Below are 16,809 nucleotides of genomic sequence, written 5' to 3' on the forward strand. Positions count from 1 at the left end.
AGTGGTTAAGAGCTACGGCTGCTAACCCAAAGGGAGGCAGTTCGAATCCAGCAGGTGCTCCTTGGAAACCCTATGGGGCAGTTCTACTCTGTTCTGTAGGGTCGCTGTGAGTTGGAATCAACTCGACGGCAACAGGTATCTATCTAATCTAATATAATATACTTTGAAACATTCACTTACTCATTTCTGTTCACTCAGTTCACAAATATTGAGTGTCTACTCTGAATAAGTCATTATACTAAATGATCAATTATTTGCCATTTCTTGTTGCTGCAAAGTGCCTTTGGGTCAGTTCCATTTCATAGCGACGCTACGTACAACACAACAAAACACTGCCTAATCCTGCACCATCCTCTCAATCACTGTTATGCTTGAGTCCATTGTTGCAGCCACTGTGTCAAGCATCTGGTTGAAATTCTTTCCCTTTTTCACTGACCCTCTACTTTACCAAGCATGAGGTCCTTCTCCAGGGACTGGTGCCCCTGATAACATGTCTAAAGTAGGTGAGATGAAGTATCTCCATTCTCTGTTCTGAGGAGAATTTTGGCTGACTTCTTCCAAGATGAATTTCTTAGTTCTTCTGGCAGTCCATGGCATATTCAATATTCTTTGACAACACCATAATTTAAATGTATTACTTGTTCTTCGGTCTTCCTTATCCATATCAATGCATATGAAGCAATTGAAAATACCATGGCTTGGGTCAGGCACACCTTAGTCCTGAAGGTGACATCTTTGCTGTCTTCCAAATTTCTTTGCATAGATGAGTGAACACAGCCTTGTTGCATCAGTTTGTTGAAACATCTCAATTGGTATTCCGTCGATTCCTGGAGCCTTATTTCTTGCCAATGTCTTTGGTGCAGCTTGGACTTCTTCCTTCAATATTACCAGTTCCTGATCATGTGCTAACTCCTAAAATCATTGAACATCACTCAATTCTTTTTTGTAAAGTGACTGTGTATTCCTCCCATCTTCTTTTGATGCTTCTTGTGTCATTCGATATTTTCCTCATAAAAAAATTTTTTTTTTTTTTCCTCATAGAATCCTTCAAAATTGCAACTAGAGGCTTGAATTTTTTCTTCAGTTCTTTCAGCTTGAGAAATACTAAGTGTTTTCTTTTTTTGATTTTTTAAATCCAGGTCTTTGAACATTTCATTATAGCACTTTGTCTTCTCTAGTTAGTCATCCTTTGGAATCTTCTGTTCCGCTCTTTTACTTCATAGTTTCTTTAGTTTTCTTTAGCTACCCTACTTTTAAGAGCAAGTTACGAAGTCTCTTCTGACACCAGTTTTGGACTTTTCTTTCCTTTCTGCCTCTTTAAGGACCATTTGCTTTCTTTGTGTATGATGGCCTTAATGTCATTCCACAACTCCTCTGGGCTTCAGTAATTAATGTGATGAGATGATCTCTAAATTCAAGTGGGATATACTTAAGGCTATATTTTGGCTTTTGTATGCTTGTTTTAATTTTCTTCCTCTTCAACTGGAATTTGCATTTGAACAACTGATGATCTATTCCACATTCAACCCCTGGCCTTGTTCTGGCTGATGATATTGAGCTTCTCCAACCACTGTTTCCACATATGTAGTCAATTTGACTCCTGTGTATTCCATCTGGTGAGGTCAACCTGTATAGTCACTGTTTACATTGTTTAAAAAAAAGGTATTTCCAATGAGTAGGTCATTGGTCTTGCAAAATTCTATCATGTGATCTCCAGCGTCATTTTTTATCACAAAGAGCATATTTTACAACTACTAAAGCTTCTTTGTTTCCAACTTTTGAATTCCAATCCATCTTAATTGCTTGTTGGATTAATTTCAGACTGCAGAAGTTGGTAAAAATCTTTAGATTCTTCATCATCAGTATTAGCGTTTGGTGCAAAAAATTTATAATAGTTGTACTTAACTGGTCTTCCTTCTAGACTTATCAATATTATCCTATCACTGACAGTATTATACTTCAGGACAGATCTTGAAATGCTCTTTTTGACAATTAATAATTATTAGTGGATGTTTGAAGCTGCTTTTTCTCATTTTGAGTCATGCCACATTAGTAAACGTAGGTCCCCAAAGTTTTACTTCATGTATGTCATTAAGGCTGATTGTATTTTGAGGAAGCAACTCTTCCCCAGTCATATTTTGAGTTCCTTCCAACCTGAGGGGCTCATCTTCCAGCACTATACGAGGCAATGTTCCAATGCTATTCATAAGATTTTTCCTGGCCAATATTTTTAGAAGTAAATTGCCAGGTCCTTCTTTTGTCTTAGTCTGGAAGCTCTGTTGAAACCTGTCTACCATGGCTGATCCTGCTGGTACTTAAAATACAGTGGTATAGCTTCCAGCATCACAGCAACACACATACGCTATAGTACGACAAACTAATAGACAAGTGCCATTTCTTAGACCCCCTCAAAACACCTTCTTTACTACCTTTTTATTGACTTACATGTAATAATAGTTGCCTTGTGGTAAATCATTTGTGTAGATGTGTTATATCTCCAAAATACTCTGTCTTAAGGATAGGGATATACTTTATCTATTTTATATCTCCTGTAATAAATTTTGCTCATAATTAATGAAAAGTATACTTGTCAAAGTTACTTGAGAGTTACTAAAATATTTGATCGTGATGTTCACCAATAATTTGTTGGTTAAACGACCTGATGCTTTAAAGAAGATAATTGGCAACAGACACAGGAATTCTTCTGTTATGTATCTGAATCTTTTAACAAATTGTCCTTTGGTCACAGTATTTATGTATTCAAGAAAAACACTAATTCTATGTTTGGGGAAATTTGTTTACTTATATAAAACTGGGCGGAACGCTTACTTGATCAAACTTTTTCTTTACAGAAATTTCAAAGTAAATTTGTTCTGTGAAATAACATTCAGAGAGAAGGGTTCATATTAATATTCCTTAAGTGTAAACATTATTTTTAAAGTCAATATTTATTTATTAATCAAGTTTCTCATTTTCTAATTCTAACCAAATATGTTCCTTGTAGAAAATCTAGAAAACAGAGGTATTAGGAAAAGAAAGTATCAGTCCAATTTCCCTGACAATAACCTCCCTAAATCCCTATTAAACTCTCCAAGACACAGAAAAAAAGATAACATGAAGTTATAAAAGCTAAAGGGATTACTAACTCAACCCCAGAGTTGGAGAGGGAATTTTATTAACTACTTCTTCTATTCAACCAAACTGAAATGTGCGGTTGGAGTTCCAACCACTCATGTAATGCTGGATGCCAACTACTAAAAGAGGGAATGTCTGACTGTTAAAGAAACATTTCCTTATGTTTTTTTGGAGGGACCTATTTAGAATGCTCTGTCACACTGCTTATTCACTCCTCCCAGTGGGAAGCATTTGCTTTCTTCTGCCATTAGCCTTAGGTCTTATGGAGGTACCACTGAGTGTCCAAGGTCTGAGGCTGTCTTGCTTTGCCTGAGACTTGGTAGGTCTGTCTGATTCAGGGTAAAATAACAGCAAGCCCATTGAGCTAAAGACCTCAACCCACATTCTCTACCAATTTTAGTATTAAAGAAGTGAGATTTTAATCTCAATATGCCTGAATTCTACATCTCTCTTCAGTTGGTTCAGAAATTATACAGAAAAAGAAAGAAAGAAAGAAAAATGAGTGTTAAATAGCAGCTCCCTTAAAATAGCTAGTAGAACCTTTCATTGCCCTTTTCTGGCTTTCAAAGTCACAGACTGTTTTGTAACAGACAGAAAGCTGGGCTTGTTCTCCAACTGGTGTTTCCCTATTCAGAAAATGCAAAGCCAGAAACTACAAACAACAGTGTGAGGAATCGGGATAAGGATTTTTTATGTGACTGGCATGATATAGTCCTTCCAAAGAACAGTAGTAGGGGAGGAAGAGATTACATTTTATCCAAGAAAATCTCCTATGTAACAATTATTTAGTCACTGTCTTAGTTATTTAGGGCTGCAATAACAGAAATAGCACAAGTGGGTGGCTTTAACAAAGAGAAATTTATTCTTTCACGGTCTAGGAGGCTAGAAGTCCAAATTCAAGGTGCTACGTCCAGGGAAAGGCTTTCTCTTTCTGTTGGCTCTGGGGGAAGGTCCTTGTCATCAATATTCCCCAGTTAAGGAGATTCTCAGTGCAGGAACCCTGGGTCCAAAGAACTTGCTCTTCTTCCAGTGCTTCTTTCTTGGTGTTATGAGGGTTCCCACCCCCACACACCCTTGCCCCCCATCTCACTGCTCATTTCTCTCTTTGTTTCTGAGACATTGGTTTAAGACACCACCTAATCTTATAGATTGAGTCCTCCTCATTAACATAACTGTCACTAAACCTATCTTGTTAACATCATCAAAAAAAAAAAATTGCCATTGGGTCGATTCCAGCTCAGAGAGGTAGGATTTAGAACACATAGGAAAATCTCATCAGATGACAAAATGGTGGACAATCACACAATACTGGGAATCATGGGCCACCTGATTTAACATACATTTTTGAGGGACAAAATTCAGTCCATAACAGTTGCTGTTCACTGGACTATGAGATAAGAAGATAACTTTCTCTTAATATGACTGATACCCAACTAGGCATAGGTGTGAACCCAGTACAGGACACACAGGATGTCTCGTGGCAAATGCTGGGTCTGGGTATGTATCCTACCTTCAAAAATTAGTAAAACAAAAATCTTCAAATAAATGGACAATTGTACTAAAACAAAATGTGCGATAATTAGACTAATAAACTTAGGGGTCATGAAAAAAATACAACCAAACAAGGTAAAGAGAATATTTTCAACAAGATTCATTGTTAAATGACCTCTGAAAACTATGGTAGGAACCAATTTTATGTTTTCAGTTATTTTGTTAGTTTTAGAACCCTGTTAGGCAGATTTCTATAAGAAGATTTCTCTGAAATGTTTTGGGTAATCACAAATGTTTTCAGAGTTCAGGCTCCTTTAATTAATCTTTTTATGTATGTGTACCAATACATCAATATATGGAGACTGATTTCAACCAGGGAAAATAAAACAATGAAAGTATATAAGAAACACTCTTAAGTTAATGCTGGCTGTCTCTGGGAAGTAAAATTATGAGATTTTTTTTTTTTTAAATTTTACTTTAGATGCAGGTTTACGGAACAAACTAGTTTCTCATTAAACAATTAGTACACATACTGTTTTATGACATCGGTTAACCACCCCACAACATGTCAACACTCTCGCTTCTCAATCTTAGTCCCCTATTACCAGCTTTCCTGTCCCCTCCTGCCTTCCAGTCCTTGTACCAGGGCTGGTGTGCCCCTTTAGCCTCATTTTGTTTTATAGCCCTATCCACTCTTTGGCTGAAGGGTGAACCTCAGGAGTGACTTCAGTGCTGAACTGAAACGGTGTCCAGAGGCCATACTCTCAGGGTTTCTCCAGTCTCTGTCAGGCAAGCAAATCTGGTCTTTCTTTTTGAGTTAGAGTTTTGTTCTACATTTTTCTCCAGCTCTGTCTGGGCTCCTCTATTGTGATCTCTGTCAGAGCAGTCAGTGGTGGTAGCTGGGCACAATTTAGTCTGGTGGAGGCCATGGTAGACGTGGTCCATCAGTCCTTTGGACTCATCTTTAGCTTGTATCTTTAGTTTTCTTCACTCTTCCTTGCTCCTGAACAGGTGAGACCAGTGGAGTATCCTAGATCCCTGCTAACAAGTTTTTAAACCCAGGTGCTACTCACCAAAACGGAATGTAGAACATTTTCTCTATAAACTACATTATGCCAATTGAGCTAGATATTCCCTGAGACCACAGTTATGAGAGATTTTTGTTTCATTTTCTTCCTCTTTAGTGTTTTCTAAAATGTCTACACTGAGACTGTGTTATTTTAAAATCAGAAAACTATGCCTATAAGCATTTGTCTATCTCATGTTATTTAGATTAAAGAATGTGACACATTAGGAAGTTTAGGGCTGTCACTTTCCTCCATCCTTTTTATTTTGATGTCTTTTCCAAGTTCCTGAGAGGAGTGTGTATTACTTTAAAATGGGGAAAAAAACAACATGTATTTAATAACATATTGAAAAAACATGAAATAAAACATTAATATTTTATTTTGTATTTTTTGTATTTTTTATGTTTTCAATTGAAAAAACATATGCATGCTTGGTTTTTATACTTTTAATAATTTACATAAGGGTTTAATATTTTTTTGCTACAAGCAAGTTAAAATGTTCTTTAGAGTATTTTCATAAAATTTCTCTGTATAGATAGGCCATGGTTTAATTTACCATTTACCATGTGGGTGTGAAGTCCCTACGGGGTGCAAACCATTAATATGCTCTCTGCTGACCAAGAGTTTGGAGGTACAAATCCACCCAGAGATGCCTCAGAAGAAAGATCTGGCCTTCTGTTTCCAAAAGATCACGGTCATCTCAAACTCTATGAAGCACAGTTGTACTTTAGCAAACATGTTGAGTTGGAGTTAACTCAACAGCAGCTAGTTTGGTTTTTGTTTTTGGTTCGTGATAATTTTATCACTATTACCAATAGCAATCCCATAAGCAGTTTGTGCCTAAAGCTTTGTCTGAATCTCAGAATATTTATTTATGATGTATTCCCAGACCTAGAAACACTGAATTAAAGGATATAAACTTTTAAACGTCTTGAAATACAGCCGAGTTGCCATCTGTGAATGTCAGGCGGATCCTGGCTGAAAGCAGAGAATACCAGAAAGATGTTCACCTGTGTTTTATTGCTATGCAAAGGCATTCGACTGTGTGGATCTTAACAAATTAAGGATAACATTGTGAATAATGGGAATTCCAGAACACTTGTGATCATGTGGAACCTCTACATAGATCAAGAGGTAGTCTTTCAAGCAGAACAAATGGATATTGAATGGTTTAAAGTCAGGAAAACTGTGTGTCAGGTTTGTATTCTTTCACCAAACTTATTCATTCTGTACGCTGAGCAAATAATCCAGGAAGCTAGACTCTCTGGAGAACGGGGCATCAGGATTGGAGGAAGACTCATTAACAATCTGTGTTATGCACATGACACAACCTTGCTTGCTGAAAGTGAAGAGGACTTGAAGCACTTTCTGATGAAGATCAAAGACTACAGTCTTCAGTGTAGATTATGCCTCAACATAAAGAAAACAAAAATCTTCACAACTGGGCCAATAAGCAACATCATGATAAACAGAGAAAAGACTGAAGTTGTCAACGACTTCATTTTACTTGGATCCACGATCAATACCTATGGAAGCAGCAGTCAAGAAATCAAAACATGCATTACATTGGGCAAATCTGCTGCAAAAGACCTCTTTAAAGTATTCAAAAGCAAAGATATCACCTTGAAAACTAAGGTGCACCTGACACAAGCCATAGTGTTTAAATTGCCTCATATGCATGCAAAACCTGGACAATGAATAAGGAAGACCGAAGAAGAATCTATGCCTTGGAATTATGGTTGACAAAGAATATTGGCTATACCATAAACTGCCTAAAGAAAGAAAAAATCTGTCCTGGAAAGTACAGCCCGAATGCTCCTTAGAAGCAAGGATGGCGAGACTTCATCTCACATACTTCTGACACGTTATCAGGAGGGATCACCCCATGGAGAAGGACATCATGCTTGGTAAAGTAGAGGGTCAGCAAAAAAGAGGAAGACCCTCAAGAAGATGGATTGATACAGTGGCTGTAACAACAGGCTGAAACATAACAATGATTATGAGGATGGCACAGGACCAGGCAGTATTTCGTTCTGTTGTACATCGGGTTGCTATGAGCCAGAACCGATTTGATGGCACCTGACAACAACAACAACAGAACCACGGAATTAAAAGATACAAATTTCTAACCCTCTTGAAATACAGACAAGTTACCTTCTATGAATGTTTTACATCTTTTTATTCCTTGGGGTTGTATGCAGGTAGTGGTTGTATGCAGGTACTGCTCCAGAGTGTCTGTGTTAATTTGAAAAATAAATCAATCTTCAAGCCTCATTTTCCTTGCCTGTAAAATGGGGGCTAATATTACCTCACAGTCTAGACTGAAGATTAGATAAGAGGATGAATTCAAAGGGCTTAACCCAGTATTTGGCTCAGAGCAGAAAATCAGCAATTGTTGGTTTCTCTCACTCTCTCTTGAAAAATAACTACCTCTGCTGAAATCTTACTTTTCTACCCCAAATCCTTTCTGCAATTTACTTTTCATGCAGCAATCATCAATACCCCTCTAGCTCTGCTTTTTGTTGCTCTGTCTTCTTTTTTACATTTCTTATTCCTAGTTACATTGCCTGTGTCCCATCTATATTAAATGGAGGCTTATCTTATTTCTTCACTCTCTAAATAACAGACTGCTGATAAGAATAATAATGGAAAGTCAGATTGCAGCAGAGTAGAATCAGGAGGAAATAAAGGTAAGATTGAGTGAACTTCAGTCAGGAAGAAAGAAGGCAGAGTGGATAAATGATTCTATACCCAGAGGTGATGAATGCCATCAAGCAATAAATATGCCAGGAAAAAAAGGTCAGAGTGAATACAGAGGAGCGAAAAGAAATCAAGGAATAGCGAGAATGCCAAACAGTATAAAAAGGCAGGTCTTGAGCTAAGAGGGTGGAAAAAATGGATAAGGGCATGGACTGGAGGATGAAAGGCAGAAAGTACAAGGGTGAGGGAAGATGGAGTCCATCATGAATGTGTTTCAAGCACAAAAGGATGATAAGGTCAGTAAAACAGGCAGCCATGCCATCAGAGAGCGGTGTTGATAAAGTATTGATGTCCAAGATCCCAGGAAACCAAATAGAATTTTAATCATCTGAAGATGGGCGCAAAACAAGCACAGATACTGAAAATACATATTTAAAACAGCCACAAACTTATGTGAAGCTTGTCACTATGTAGAGAACCTGGTTTATGGGCAGAACACCAAATAAACAAATTTTAAAAGAATATAATATTTAAAAGTGAGTCCACCTTTGAAGTGTGTTCAGCCCACCAGCTACCTCTGTGAGTGGTAATTCTAAGTCTTTGTGATTGACTTCCCTCCTTTAGTATGAAATCATTCAACTAATTTCTAATGGGTCCCTCTACCTCTTATGGTGGGGGCCTGATGAATTTTCTTAAAACACAGCTGAGATAGTATACCTCTTTTCTCTAAAGCCTTCAGTGGCTTACTACTGCCTACAGAGTAGAATCCATGTTCGTGGTTCTGGAATCAAGACCAACTGTTCTTTCCAACTGGATTGCCCATATACCTGGTAGGTGCCTTATGCTCAGAGGTCTGGAGCCCTTTCCCTTGTAAGGAGGCAGATGCCACTGTTGTCTGTTACTTAAATGCATTGAGAAGCAGGATCAGAAGGCCAAGCCAAGGTCTTCACAAGATGTATGAAAAGATGAGCCATTGTGGCTCACTTCATGTGAACGATCCTTCCAGTGCTATGACAATGATCGTCCTCATAGTGTGAGGTACGCATTGTCTTGTATAACACCTCATCAACCTCATGAGCTAGAAGTTGTTTTCCTCATTTTACAGAGGAGGTTGGAATTATTACCCTCATTTTACTGTAGAGGAGTTAAATGAGGTGCCCATTGCACATGTAGCAAATGCCTGAGCCAGTATTCACAGGTGTCTTTCGGAGCCCTGGCAGCACAGTGTTTAAGCAGTTGTCTGCTAACCGAAAGGTCAGCAGTTCAAATCCACCAGCCACTGCTTGGAAACCCTATGCAGCAGTTCTGCTCTGCCCTCTAGGCTCTCTGAGTCGGAATCACCTCGGTGGCAATGGGTTTGGTTTGGGGTTTGACTAAGTTTGTGCTTTAACAGCTATTCATTCTGTTTCGGGCATCCAACCAAGCTGCTCTTGAAATATTTTGTGTTGGATCAAAGCACTTCTTTGATTTTTCTTCTGGCATTTTGGCCATTTTGGTACAGTTTCCTTCTTACTGAGTCTTAAGGTTGATATTATCATACAGTGCTTTGGGATGGTCTATCAAACTTGGTATTGGTTTTCCCCTTGGGTTTGAAGTCAAACAGAACTTATTTCAATCTCAACTTGGCCACTTTCTAGGGTGTATATATTTGGGCAAGTCATTAAAATTCTCTATGCCTCAGTTTCCTTATTTGTAAAAAGGGAATGGTTGAATTTCCCCTGTTGTTGGAAGAATCAGATTCAATAATACGTTGAAAGGTGATTTGTAATACATACAGTGCTACACAAACCTATTGCTACAAAAGAACTTCATGTTTGGTAAAAAGGAGGGTCAGCAAAAGTGAGGGAAGCCCTCAATGAGATGGATTTACACAACAGCAACAACAATGAATTCAAACATACAATTGACTATGAAGATGACACAGGACCAGGAAAGTTTTGTTCTTTTATTTACAAGGCCACCATGAGTAAAAGCCAACCGTACAGCAACTAACAACTACAATATACAAATCTTAGGAATGATTATGATATCATCTTGCCATTGCCATTTTTGTGCCTTTTCATCTAAGGATAGATTAAAATTGTCCATAATCCATTATTGGCCTTCTGTGGAACTTAGCTATCACAAAAATACCATCAGGTGTTGTCATAATCTTCTTAGGTATTGAAAAACATTTCTGAAATGCTTCAAAACTGGGTCACATTAAAGTTCAGGGATTTATCACCTGATCCAGAGGGCAAATCACTATGCCAGGAGTCATATGGTCTCTCTCTCTCTCTCTCTATATATATATATTCCTTAGAGTTCCTATCTTTATAAATTTGTGGAAAAAAAGAATGCCAATAAAGACAGAGAACAACCCTGCTCAAAGTGATTTATTTCCAGATCCAGTAGATTGACCCCACAATGCAGAAAGAATGCATTTTCGCTGATTTATTGCTTTGCCAATTAAAAAGTAATTTACGCAGGTTTCATTACAGTTTCTCCATTGTGAAGAAGTGAAATGAAAGGTTCTATTTTTTAAAAGTCAACCTTGCTCTATTTCATCTAAAAAAACTGGAAAACACCAGAATTTCTTTTAAAAGTTTTAGAGGAATCTCCAAACCTCAGTTGTTTTCTGTAAAACTCAAGGTCAGGGATGAAGAAACTTTACTTTTTCATGATTGTTTCATATGAGCAGAAGATAACTAGGTTATCTGGGGAGGGATTAGTAAAAAGGAGTTTCTGCTCAAATGCTGGCAACAAAGATGCTAATTTTTCAGTCATTTATACTTCACATATTATGCTTTTAATTTATTTTCCCATTAACTACTATAAGGTACCAAAAACTATTGCCACCAGGTTGATTCCAACTCATAGCAACCCTATAGGACAGAGGAGAACTGCCCCATAGGGTTTCCAAAGATGAGCTGGTGGATACCAACTGCAGAACATTTGGTTGGCACTGGAGCGCTCTTAACCACTGTGCCACCAGGGCTAGAAGGTATTAATCCCATTTATTCACATGTATTAATTGAGGTTCAGGGAAGTGAAATGACATGCTGAAGGATCCAGAATACCTAGAAACCTGAACAAAAATATCTCAATATTGGAGAGTGACGTTGGTTGATGCGATTAATTCTTTTATACACACTTTCTCCTGTCCTCCTGACAGCAATTGTCTGAAATAATACCAATGATTCCCTTTTGAAAAGTTAAGACATTGAGGCTGCAAGGATTTGGCAACTTCCCCTTTGTCACTCAGTCATTGAGCAGCAGAGCCAGGGAGTAAACCCAGGGCTTCCTGACTCTAGGGTCTATGTATGGTTCATTGCGGCCACATGTATTTCCTTCTCGGAAATCAGGAAAAATTCCCAAAAGTTCATGGGTAAAGTTTGTCTTTGTGAATGACAGCATGCTACTGTGACAACAGCAGGATGTTTGCTGTAACAAGGTCCTCAAAGCCCAGGCATTTATGAGGTCCCTGGTTAGGGGGTCACACCAAGTGGCAGCCAGAATCTGGGACTCTCTGTTCTAAACAGCTTTGAAAGAAGTGGTACTAAATACAGACAGCTCATGAATGAACCCTACAGATTCCAGAAAAGCTCATGCAGTTCACCTCTGGGAGATCCTGTGTGCATGTCCTCTCTGCAAAATGAAAGAGCTTTCCCATGCAGAGCAAGATAGGAGCCCAGCCTTAATGGAACTGAGCTGGAAGAGATACTCACAGATGCTACAAGGGGTGCTAAGAGCTTTTGTGCCTATCAACAGAGGGGAGACTAGTCATAGGATCCTCATCACTTAGTTTGATGCCTTCTATAACCTCAACTTACCTCATCCTGTTCTCTCAGGCTGGGTCTCCATAGTTTATCCAGATAAAAGAACTAATTTCGTCAGGAGGAGTTCCTGAAGTGAGCTTGGGCAGCGGCTGTGGAGTCATAGACCTTGTCTCTGGCTGCTGGTTTGGGGACATTAGTGTCGTGGGCCTGTTCCATGTGCCAGTTAAGTCACGACAGCCATGCAATGGAGGATTAATGGGCTCGGTGCTCAGTTCTGACACAAAGTTGCTTAAAACTGCTTTCATGCACCACTTACTTTCTGCATGCCACTTGGGTTCTGAAAGAGGCCCTTTTAGCCAAAGTAGAAGCAACATAAAAACACTATATAATGTGTCCTGAACTCTGTTCTCACCCCAATTTGGGCCTGAGAACTGGAAAATTGAGCTTTCCAATAACAGGCCTATTGTTTGAGCACCAAAATGGTGCCTCCTCATAGAGACCATCCTATGTCTCTCTCTCCATCTCTATATCTGTTTCTGCCTTTCATTTTGTTTCTTAAGCCACAATGTGTAATGAAAAGCATGGGCATTTGGCTTAGACGACCTCAAGGTCAAATTCTTTGTTTAGTTTATATAAATAACATTTTCATATTTTTCTGCAAACATTGCACATATTGTGCTACATCAATTTCTAGATATTTTATAATTTGTGTTGCTATTTCTCATAGGTGAATCTGAAGCTTAATTGATCTTTCGAGTCTTGGGTGCTTGGCTCAGTGTAGATTCTGGACTGGGCCAGGGCTCAGCCATGTGGCTATACTCAGTTCTAAGGAAGGCTGAGAAATGTAACCATGCTGTGTGAAAGAAGAAAGAAAAAAATTATTTCAGTCTTTGCCGTAATATTTATATTTCTAACATCTAATTTGTAGACATTTGATTTTTTTTTTTTAAGATTTAATTGGGGTCTTAGGACTCCATGTTTTCTGTTGTACTTTTTTCTTTTGATCAATGACATCTCTGCTGAAGTGGAATTGTTTGAGAATAGAAGAAACTAAATTAAACTGAAAAGGATGTAAAATGTAGACCTTTTAACATCTTAATCTCTGCATTTCCTGGAAAAAAAGTTGTACATATACATACACACCTTTCTGTGTGGTGTTCATGCAGAACTAAAAGGACTAATGGGAGAATGTTAGTAGATTTTTCAGCTCAGTTCAAACTTAAACAGAATGGCTTTAGCATTAGACTAAAAATCAACTGACTTTAGAGACAGAAAGTAACCAGCAGAGCATTAAAGATCCATTTACCACCAGAACAATATTAATGCTCATCTCACCAGACGGGCTCAAGACGGACCCCTCTTCACAAAATGTATGGCTGCCTATCAAATGTACCATGTTAGTGCACTGGGTGACTCTTTACAATTTCCCACAAAACACTCCCCCCAAAAAACTCAAATGCACTGTATGCAGAATGCCCTTTGCACAGCCAACCATATATATCTGTACACAGGATTCACAATGCTTCAAACCTAACTGTGTAAGAAATGCTGAGTTGCCTGCAAAAAAGCATGCATAATTTTCCCCATGCAAAATACAGATCTGCCCATAAAATGCAAAATTTTCCTTGAAATAGCCAGGCATTTCCAAAATACACAATGGTAAGAATTGTAGTCTTCTTTGTTTTACCCGTACCTGGGAGTGGAGTACACAGCCTGGGTGCCACACATAGGAATGGACCATTTTTATGCACACACACACAAAAAAACAAAAGCCAAATCCATTGCCCTCAAGTCTATTCCAACCACAGGGACCCTGTATGAAAGAGTAGAACTGCCCCATAGGGTTACCAAGGAGCACCTGGTGAATTTGAACTGCCAACCTTTTGGTTAGCAGCCATAGTTCTTAACCACTATGCCTTCAGGGTTTTCCTATAAAGAATGCCTGAATGAATAAATTCTAGGCAGGAAAAAGGTTAGAACAAAGACCTGGAGATGGGAAAGCAGTAGACGCGTTCTAGAATCAGAAAGTTCCGCTTGGGGGCACATCAGATCTCAGAAGGCACTAAAATTGCAAAGTAGATTGGAGTTCTTATTAGAAATTCCTGAAGATTAAGAAAAAAAAATCTTATTTTGCTCAGGTAGTGAGGGCATAGTATCAGAGGAATCTGGATTAAAATTCTATCTCTAACTCGCTGTGTGTCCCTATCGAGTTAATTTTTCTGAGCCTGCTTTTTTTTTTTTTTTTTCCCGGATCTCTAACATGAAGATAACAATGGCATCTACTGAGTGGGGGATGAGCTAATGAAGCATTATAATTATCATTATTGTATTAATTAGGGAGCAAACTCAACACAGTAACTTTATACCAGGAATGGTGCACAGAACGTAATTTCTGAGCGTGTGTTTGATGGTTCACAGGTCATTAATCTCCATGGCCTCAATTGACTCACATACAAAATGGGGATGAAGATAAATCATGCCATATCTACTGCACAGCCTTGTGAAGATCACAAGGAGAAAAATATATATTTTTAAGATATGAATTTTTACCACGTGACATCATTTCCCATCTAATACGTTTCCTGGAGTTCCTCTTAGAGGCAGCAACCATCCTAGTAACTGAAAGTGTTTTCATAGACATGGGATTTGCAGTGCTAAAACCACAAGAATCCTAGGCAAAATGGGGCCGTTGGCTACCTTATTCTTCCCAAAATGGAACCAGAGAAACTAAAGGGGGACTGAAGAAGTTGTTGCTCTGGCCAGAACCGCGGGCTGAGTGTCAGTAGAAGTGGGTGGAGAAGTTGGTTAGATTAATGTCCATATTCATGACTGTGAACTTCCAGGTCCTTCTGATGCTGATGCTATACTTCAGAAGCTGTCCAAGATCTGTTCCCACCACCCTGCAGGCTCTGGGCACAGGGGAGTGTCAGAAAATCTAGGATTTACACAGAGGATTGAGAAATCATGCCACTACCAGTGAGTTTCTTGAACTTTTCTTCCTCACTCTACATCTCCCTGGACGATCCTGAAATTTCTTTTTCTATGGCTCATAAATGGTAGGCCCATGGAATTATTTTCAAAGACAGGGCACTGCAAAGTTGACAGCACCCCAAAGCCTAGTACATTTGACTCAAGTCGCAGATCTCTTTGCTATCTCTTCTCTCTTTAGCCTCTCACTGCTCACCTCCTGGACAGAAGAGGTGATGGCCTTAATTATTGCTTCCTTTCCTCCCTGATCTTCTCCAGCAGCTAGCTGCTCAGACCCTCCCACCACCATCTCCAATTCCAGATATATCTCCCCCCACCCCGTCCCATGGAGCCTGAATTATCTCAACCTGCTGAGTTTGCTTAATTTATTTTTTTCTCACAGTAATAAATGCAAATAGATTAAAAATGGAGACAAAAGAAGTAAAATAAGAATTTTAATGAAATGTAATTCCCAGCCCCGTCCCTCCCTACTTCTAGGCCACCCAACAGAGGTACAAAACCAGTTAATACTTTTATATTGCTCTTTCTTGATTTATCAATTTTAGATATATTCTGCAGTGATTGATGTTGGTCTAGCTCCTTTACACCCTCTCTCTACTTCTTTCATCCCCTTATCCCAATATTCAATTTGCCTTTTGGTTTTCTTTGTCACTTTATAAATATATTTGCAATTTCATTTCTTACCCATCTAATATAAATTTATCTCTTGACTCCCTGCCTGCATGAGCAGAATATCAATGCCCCTTTCTTCTCCTTCAGTTCTCTTCCTTACTTATCCTTCCAGCTTTCATCATCTCTATTTTTACTTTTTCAGTGTCAGAATTGGTACCATGACACCCTAATCTGCAACCACCTTCTTTGGTTTGTCTGTATGCTATTTCCAGAGGTTGACAACAGTTTGCTTAATGATGATTGTGTAAATCTCATTTCATGCAGAGTCAATACAATTCAATGTTTAGTGTTTATTTTGCTACAGGTCTCTGATTGTCTTTGTCTGTTTTTTTCCTTGAACTTTTCATCTTTAGCGTAGCTTTGTTTGTTGATTATATCTTCATTATATCATGTGTTGTTTTGAGTCTTCTTTTTTTTTTTTTTCTCCTAGAGGCCTTTCTGACCCCCAAGACTCCTCCTGTCTATCTAATGTAAGCTAATTGCTCTCAAGTTCTGTTCTATAGCTGTATTTATGAGCCCCTACCTTGGATGGAAGGCATTAGCCCGGATTCCACATCACTTTTTTTTTATTTTGCTGAAGTATATTTTCCGTTATTTTTATGAAGAAATTACTTGAGAAGGAGGTCGACTTTCAGAGTCCTTTTATGTCTGAAAATACCCCTATTTCTGTCTGCAAATGTAAATGTTACTTTAGCTGGTATTGAGCTGCTATATCAAATCTACGTATTAATCTATGTGCCAACCTCAGACCCCAGCATTCGCCATTCTTCCAAGACACAATCCTTTAACCTTCTCAACAACAAATATATTAATATAAGGTTATGCAGGCCTTAAGAGCAGAATGAGATATGCCCTGTAGGAAAGCAGAAGGACTTTACAACTCCTCATCTATTTGCTATAATCATATTAAAGGATAAATTATTTTAAATCCAGGTATCTATGTACACACTTTTGTTTTTATTCCTTCCTCTATTTTAGCTCCATGATTCTCAAACTTC

The sequence above is a fragment of the Elephas maximus genome, chromosome 5 (genome assembly GCF_024166365.1).
Source record: "Elephas maximus indicus isolate mEleMax1 chromosome 5, mEleMax1 primary haplotype, whole genome shotgun sequence".
NCBI classification, from domain to species: domain Eukaryota; kingdom Metazoa; phylum Chordata; class Mammalia; order Proboscidea; family Elephantidae; genus Elephas; species Elephas maximus.